This window comes from Watersipora subatra, unplaced genomic scaffold, assembly GCF_963576615.1.
Source record: "Watersipora subatra unplaced genomic scaffold, tzWatSuba1.1 SCAFFOLD_135, whole genome shotgun sequence".
NCBI classification, from domain to species: Eukaryota; Metazoa; Bryozoa; class Gymnolaemata; order Cheilostomatida; family Watersiporidae; genus Watersipora; species Watersipora subatra.
This window is the reverse complement of record NW_027045387.1, coordinates 71236-80160: the sequence shown is the minus strand read 5'-3', so window position 1 is coordinate 80160 and position 8925 is coordinate 71236.

The window sequence follows — 8925 nt, the reverse complement described above, 5'->3', positions numbered from 1 at the left end:
GGAGCATTTCTAGCATGTTTAGTTGAAATTGGAAATTTACATTTTTCACTTTTGTCAGACAATTGCAATATTCTCTCAATAAGCTAATTAGCTCAATTGGAGCATTTCTAGCATGTTTGGTTGAAAATGGAAATTTATATTTTTCAGTTTTGTCAGACGTTTGTAAAATTCTTACAGTAAGCTTATTTCCGCAATTGGAGCATTTCTAGCATGTTTGGTTGAAATTGGAAATTTACATTTTTCAGTTTTGTCAGACGTTTGTAAAATTCTTAAAAGAGGCTTATTTGCGCAATTTGAGCATTTCTAGCATGTTTGGTTGAAATTGGAAATTTACATTTTTCACTTTTGTCAGACGTTTGTAATATTCTTACAGTAGGCTTATTCGCGCAATTGGAGCATTTCTAGCATGTTTGGTTGAAATTGGAAATTCACATTTTTCAGTTTTGTCAGACGTTTGTAATATTTTCACAATAAGCTAATTAGCTCAATTGGAGCATTTCTAGCATGTTTGGTTGAAATTGGAAATTTACACTTTTCAGTTTTGTCAGACGTTTGTAAAATTCTTACAGTAGGCTTATTTGCGCAATTTGAGCATTTCTAGCATGTTTGGTTGAAATTGGAAAGTTACATTTTTCACTTTTGTCAGACGTTTGTAATATTCTCACAATAAGCTAATTAGCTCAATTGGAGCATTTCTAGCATGTTTGGTTGAATATGGAAATTTACATTTTTCACTTTCGTCAGACAATTGCAATATTCTCACAATAAGCTAATTAGCTCAATTGGAGCATTTCTAGCATGTTTGGTTGAAATTGGAAATTTACATTTTGCACTTTTGTCAGACAATTGCAATATTCTCTCAATAAGCTAATTAGCTCAATTGGAGCATTTCTAACATGTTTGGTTGAAATTGGAAATTTACATTTTTCAGTTTTGTCAGACGTTTGTAAAATTCTTACAATATGCTTATTTGCGCAATTTGAGCATTTCTAGCATGTTTGGTTGAAATTGGAAATTTACATTTTTCAGTTTTGTCAGACGTTTGTAATATTCTCACAATAAGCTAATTAGCTCAATTGGATCATTTCTAGCATGTTTGGTTGAAATTGGAAATTTGCAATTTTCACTTCTGTCAGACATTTGCAATATTCTCACAATAAGCTAATTAGCTCAATTGGAGCATTTCTAGCATGTTTGGTTGAAATTGGAAATTTACATTTTTCACTTTTGTCAGACAATTGCAATATTCTCTCAATAAGCTAATTAGCTCAATTGGAGCATTTCTAGCATGTTTGGTTGAAATTGGAAATTTACATTTTTCACTTTTGTCAGACAATTGCAATATTCTCTCAATAAGCTAATTAGCTCAATTGGAGCATTTCTAGCATGTTTGGTTGAAATTGGAAATTTACATTTTTCAGTTTTGTCAGACGTTTGTAATATTCTCACAATAAGCTAATTAGCTCAATTGGAGCATTTCTAGCATGTTTGGTTGAAATTGGAAATTTACATTTTTCACTTTTGTCAGACAATTGCAATATTCTCTCAATAAGCTAATTAGCTCAATTGGAGCATTTCTAGCATGTTTGGTTGAAATTGGAAATTTACATTTTTCAGTTTTGTCAGACGTTTGTAAAATTCTTACAGTAAGCTTATTTCCGCAATTGGAGCACTTCTAGCATGTTTGGTTGAAATTGGAAATTTACATTTTTCAGTTTTGTCAGACGTTTGTAATATTCTCACAATAAGCTAATTAGCTCAATTGGAGCATTTCTAGCATGTTTGGTTGAAATTGGAAATTTACATTTTTCACTTTTGTCTGACAATTGCAATATTCTCTCAATAAGCTAATTAGCTCAATTGGAGCATTTCTAGCATGTTTGGTTGAAATTGGAAATTTACATTTTTCAGTTTTGTCAGACGTTTGTAAAATTCTTACAGTAGGCTTATTTGCGCAATTTGAGCATTTCTAGCATGTTTGGTTGAAATTGGAAATTTACATTTTTCACTTTTGTCAGACATTTGCAATATTCTCTCAATAAGCTAATTAGCTCAATTGGAGCATTTCTAGCTTGTTTGGTTGAAACTGGAAATTTACATTTTTCAGTTTTGGTCAGACGTTTGTAATATTCCCACAATAAGCTAATTAGCTCAATTGGAGCATTTCTAGCATGTTTGGTTGAAATTGGAAATTTACATTTTTCACTTTTGTCAGACAATTGCAATATTCTCTCAATAAGCTAATTAGCTCAATTGGAGCATTTCTAGCATGTTTGGTTGAAAATGGAAATTTATATTTTTCAGTTTTGTCAGACGTTTGTAAAATTCTTACAGTAAGCTTATTTCCGCAATTGGAGCATTTCTAGCATGTTTGGTTGAAATTGGAAATTTACATTTTTCAGTTTTGTCAGACGTTTGTAAAATTCTTAAAATAGGCTTATTTGCGCAATTTGAGCATTTCTAGCATGTTTGGTTGAAATTGGAAATTTACATTTTTCACTTTTGTCAGACGTTTGTAATATTCTCACAATAAGCTAATTAGCTCAATTGGAGCATTTCTAGCATGTTTGGTTGAAATTGGAAATTTACATTTTTTACTTTTGTCAGACAATTGCAATATTCTCTCAATAAGCTAATTAGCTTAATTGGAGCATTTCTAGCATGTTTGGTTGAAATTGGAAATTTACATTTTTCAGTTTTGTCAGACGTTTGTAAAATTCTTACAATAGGCTTATTTGCGCAATTTGAGCATTTCTAGCATGTTTGGTTGAAATTGGAAATTTACATTTTTCTTTTTTGTCAGACGTTTGTAATATTCTCACAATAAGCTAATTAGCTCAATTGGAGCATTTCTAGCATGTTTGGTTGAAATTGGAAATTTGCATTTTTCACTTTTGTCAGACATTTGCAATATTCTCACAATAAGCTAATTAGCTCAATTGGAGCATTTCTAGCATGTTTGGTTGAAATTGGAAATTTACATTTTTCACTTTTGTCAGACGTTTGTAATATTCTCACAATAAGCTAATTAGCTCAATTGGAGCATTTCTAGCATGTTTGGTTGAAATTGGAAATTTACATTTTTCACTTTTGTCAGACAATTGCAATATTCTCACAATAAGCTAATTAGCTCAATTGGAGCATTTCTAGCATGTTTGGTTGAAATTGGAAATTTACATTTTTCAGTTTTGTCAGACGTTTGTAAAATTCTTACAATATGCTTATTTGCGCAATTTGAGCATTTCTAGCATGTTTGGTTGAAATTGGAAATTTACATTTTTCACTTTTGTCAGACGTTTGTAATATTCTCACAATAAGCTAATTAGCTCAATTGGATCATTTCTAGCATGTTTGGTTGAAATTGGAAATTTGCATTTTTCACTTCTGTCAGACATTTGCAATATTCTCACAATAAGCTAATTAGCTCAATTGGAGCATTTCTAGCATGTTTGGTTGAAATTGGAAATTTACATTTTGCACTTTTGTCAGACAATTGCAATATTCTCTCAATAAGCTAATTAGCTCAATTGGAGCATTTCTAACATGTTTGGTTGAAATTGGAAATTTACATTTTTCAGTTTTGTCAGACGTTTGTAAAATTCTTACAATATGCTTATTTGCGCAATTTGAGCATTTCTAGCATGTTTGGTTGAAAATGGAAATTTACATTTTTCAGTTTTGTCAGACGTTTGTAATATTCTCACAATAAGCTAATTAGCTCAATTGGATCATTTCTAGCATGTTTGGTTGAAATTGGAAATTTGCAATTTTCACTTCTGTCAGTCATTTGCAATATTCTCACAATAAGCTAATTAGCTCAATTGGAGCATTTCTAGCATGTTTGGTTGAAATTGGAAATTTACATTTTTCACTTTTGTCAGACAATTGCAATATTCTCTCAATAAGCTAATTAGCTCAATTGGAGCATTTCTAGCATGTTTGGTTGAAATTGGAAATTTACATTTTTCACTTTTGTCAGACAATTGCAATATTCTCTCAATAAGCTAATTAGCTCAATTGGAGCATTTCTAGCATGTTTGGTTGAAATTGGAAATTTACATTTTTCAGTTTTGTCAGACGTTTGTAATATTCTCACAATAAGCTAATTAGCTCAATTGGAGCATTTCTAGCATGTTTGGTTGAAATTGGAAATTTACATTTTTCACTTTTGTCAGACAATTGCAATATTCTCTCAATAAGCTAATTAGCTCAATTGGAGCATTTCTAGCATGTTTGGTTGAAATTGGAAATTTACATTTTTCAGTTTTGTCAGACGTTTGTAAAATTCTTACAGTAAGCTTATTTCCGCAATTGGAGCACTTCTAGCATGTTTGGTTGAAATTGGAAATTTACATTTTTCAGTTTTGTCAGACGTTTGTAATATTCTCACAATAAGCTAATTAGCTCAATTGGAGCATTTCTAGCATGTTTGGTTGAAATTGGAAATTTACATTTTTCACTTTTGTCTGACAATTGCAATATTCTCTCAATAAGCTAATTAGCTCAATTGGAGCATTTCTAGCATGTTTGGTTGAAATTGGAAATTTACATTTTTCAGTTTTGTCAGACGTTTGTAAAATTCTTACAGTAGGCTTATTTGCGCAATTTGAGCATTTCTAGCATGTTTGGTTGAAATTGGAAATTTACATTTTTCACTTTTGTCAGACATTTGCAATATTCTCTCAATAAGCTAATTAGCTCAATTGGAGCATTTCTAGCTTGTTTGGTTGAAACTGGAAATTTACATTTTTCAGTTTTGGTCAGACGTTTGTAATATTCCCACAATAAGCTAATTAGCTCAATTGGAGCATTTCTAGCATGTTTGGTTGAAATTGGAAATTTACATTTTTCACTTTTGTCACACGTTTGTAATATTCTCACAATAAGCTATTTAGCTCAATTGGAGCATTTCTAGCATATTTGGTTGAAATTGGAAATTTACATTTTTCAGTTTTGTCAGACGTTTATAATATTCTCACAATAAACTAATTAGCTCAGTTGGAGCATTTCTAGCATGTTTAGTTGAAATTGGAAATTTACATTTTTCACTTTTGTCAGACAATTGCAATATTCTCTCAATAAGCTAATTAGCTCAATTGGAGCATTTCTAGCATGTTTGGTTGAAAATGGAAATTTATATTTTTCAGTTTTGTCAGACGTTTGTAAAATTCTTACAGTAAGCTTATTTCCGCAATTGGAGCATTTCTAGCATGTTTGGTTGAAATTGGAAATTTACATTTTTCAGTTTTGTCAGACGTTTGTAAAATTCTTAAAATAGGCTTATTTGCGCAATTTGAGCATTTCTAGCATGTTTGGTTGAAATTGGAAATTTACATTTTTCACTTTTGTCAGACGTTTGTAATATTCTTACAGTAGGCTTATTCGCGCAATTGGAGCATTTCTAGCATGTTTGGTTGAAATTGGAAATTCACATTTTTCAGTTTTGTCAGACGTTTGTAATATTTTCACAATAAGCTAATTAGCTCAATTGGAGCATTTCTAGCATGTTTGGTTGAAATTGGAAATTTACACTTTTCAGTTTTGTCAGACGTTTGTAAAATTCTTACAGTAGGCTTATTTGCGCAATTTGAGCATTTCTAGCATGTTTGGTTGAAATTGGAAAGTTACATTTTTCACTTTTGTCAGACGTTTGTAATATTCTCACAATAAGCTAATTAGCTCAATTGGAGCATTTCTAGCATGTTTGGTTGAATATGGAAATTTACATTTTTCACTTTCGTCAGACAATTGCAATATTCTCACAATAAGCTAATTAGCTCAATTGGAGCATTTCTAGCATGTTTGGTTGAAATTGGAAATTTACATTTTGCACTTTTGTCAGACAATTGCAATATTCTCTCAATAAGCTAATTAGCTCAATTGGAGCATTTCTAACATGTTTGGTTGAAATTGGAAATTTACATTTTTCAGTTTTGTCAGACGTTTGTAAAATTCTTACAATATGCTTATTTGCGCAATTTGAGCATTTCTAGCATGTTTGGTTGAAATTGGAAATTTACATTTTTCAGTTTTGTCAGACGTTTGTAATATTCTCACAATAAGCTAATTAGCTCAATTGGATCATTTCTAGCATGTTTGGTTGAAATTGGAAATTTGCAATTTTCACTTCTGTCAGACATTTGCAATATTCTCACAATAAGCTAATTAGCTCAATTGGAGCATTTCTAGCATGTTTGGTTGAAATTGGAAATTTACATTTTTCACTTTTGTCAGACAATTGCAATATTCTCTCAATAAGCTAATTAGCTCAATTGGAGCATTTCTAGCATGTTTGGTTGAAATTGGAAATTTACATTTTTCACTTTTGTCAGACAATTGCAATATTCTCTCAATAAGCTAATTAGCTCAATTGGAGCATTTCTAGCATGTTTGGTTGAAATTGGAAATTTACATTTTTCAGTTTTGTCAGACGTTTGTAATATTCTCACAATAAGCTAATTAGCTCAATTGGAGCATTTCTAGCATGTTTGGTTGAAATTGGAAATTTACATTTTTCACTTTTGTCAGACAATTGCAATATTCTCTCAATAAGCTAATTAGCTCAATTGGAGCATTTCTAGCATGTTTGGTTGAAATTGGAAATTTACATTTTTCACTTTTGTCAGACAATTGCAATATTCTCTCAATAAGCTAATTAGCTCAATTGGAGCATTTCTAGCATGTTTGGTTGAAATTGGAAATTTACATTTTTCAGTTTTGTCAGACGTTTGTAATATTCTCACAATAAGCTAATTAGCTCAATTGGAGCATTTCTAGCATGTTTGGTTGAAATTGGAAATTTACATTTTTCACTTTTGTCAGACAATTGCAATATTCTCTCAATAAGCTAATTAGCTCAATTGGAGCATTTCTAGCATGTTTGGTTGAAATTGGAAATTTACATTTTTCAGTTTTGTCAGACGTTTGTAAAATTCTTACAGTAAGCTTATTTCCGCAATTGGAGCACTTCTAGCATGTTTGGTTGAAATTGGAAATTTACATTTTTCAGTTTTGTCAGACGTTTGTAATATTCTCACAATAAGCTAATTAGCTCAATTGGAGCATTTCTAGCATGTTTGGTTGAAATTGGAAATTTACATTTTTCACTTTTGTCTGACAATTGCAATATTCTCTCAATAAGCTAATTAGCTCAATTGGAGCATTTCTAGCATGTTTGGTTGAAATTGGAAATTTACATTTTTCAGTTTTGTCAGACGTTTGTAAAATTCTTACAGTAGGCTTATTTGCGCAATTTGAGCATTTCTAGCATGTTTGGTTGAAATTGGAAATTTACATTTTTCACTTTTGTCAGACATTTGCAATATTCTCTCAATAAGCTAATTAGCTCAATTGGAGCATTTCTAGCTTGTTTGGTTGAAACTGGAAATTTACATTTTTCAGTTTTGGTCAGACGTTTGTAATATTCCCACAATAAGCTAATTAGCTCAATTGGAGCATTTCTAGCATGTTTGGTTGAAATTGGAAATTTACATTTTTCACTTTTGTCACACGTTTGTAATATTCTCACAATAAGCTATTTAGCTCAATTGGAGCATTTCTAGCATATTTGGTTGAAATTGGAAATTTACATTTTTCAGTTTTGTCAGACGTTTATAATATTCTCACAATAAACTAATTAGCTCAGTTGGAGCATTTCTAGCATGTTTAGTTGAAATTGGAAATTTACATTTTTCACTTTTGTCAGACAATTGCAATATTCTCTCAATAAGCTAATTAGCTCAATTGGAGCATTTCTAGCATGTTTGGTTGAAAATGGAAATTTATATTTTTCAGTTTTGTCAGACGTTTGTAAAATTCTTACAGTAAGCTTATTTCCGCAATTGGAGCATTTCTAGCATGTTTGGTTGAAATTGGAAATTTACATTTTTCAGTTTTGTCAGACGTTTGTAAAATTCTTAAAATAGGCTTATTTGCGCAATTTGAGCATTTCTAGCATGTTTGGTTGAAATTGGAAATTTACATTTTTCACTTTTGTCAGACGTTTGTAATATTCTTACAGTAGGCTTATTCGCGCAATTGGAGCATTTCTAGCATGTTTGGTTGAAATTGGAAATTCACATTTTTCAGTTTTGTCAGACGTTTGTAATATTTTCACAATAAGCTAATTAGCTCAATTGGAGCATTTCTAGCATGTTTGGTTGAAATTGGAAATTTACACTTTTCAGTTTTGTCAGACGTTTGTAAAATTCTTACAGTAGGCTTATTTGCGCAATTTGAGCATTTCTAGCATGTTTGGTTGAAATTGGAAAGTTACATTTTTCACTTTTGTCAGACGTTTGTAATATTCTCACAATAAGCTAATTAGCTCAATTGGAGCATTTCTAGCATGTTTGGTTGAATATGGAAATTTACATTTTTCACTTTCGTCAGACAATTGCAATATTCTCACAATAAGCTAATTAGCTCAATTGGAGCATTTCTAGCATGTTTGGTTGAAATTGGAAATTTACATTTTGCACTTTTGTCAGACAATTGCAATATTCTCTCAATAAGCTAATTAGCTCAATTGGAGCATTTCTAACATGTTTGGTTGAAATTGGAAATTTACATTTTTCAGTTTTGTCAGACGTTTGTAAAATTCTTACAATATGCTTATTTGCGCAATTTGAGCATTTCTAGCATGTTTGGTTGAAATTGGAAATTTACATTTTTCAGTTTTGTCAGACGTTTGTAATATTCTCACAATAAGCTAATTAGCTCAATTGGATCATTTCTAGCATGTTTGGTTGAAATTGGAAATTTGCAATTTTCACTTCTGTCAGACATTTGCAATATTCTCACAATAAGCTAATTAGCTCAATTGGAGCATTTCTAGCATGTTTGGTTGAAATTGGAAATTTACATTTTTCACTTTTGTCAGACAATTGCAATATTCTCTCAATAAGCTAATTAGCTCAATTGGAG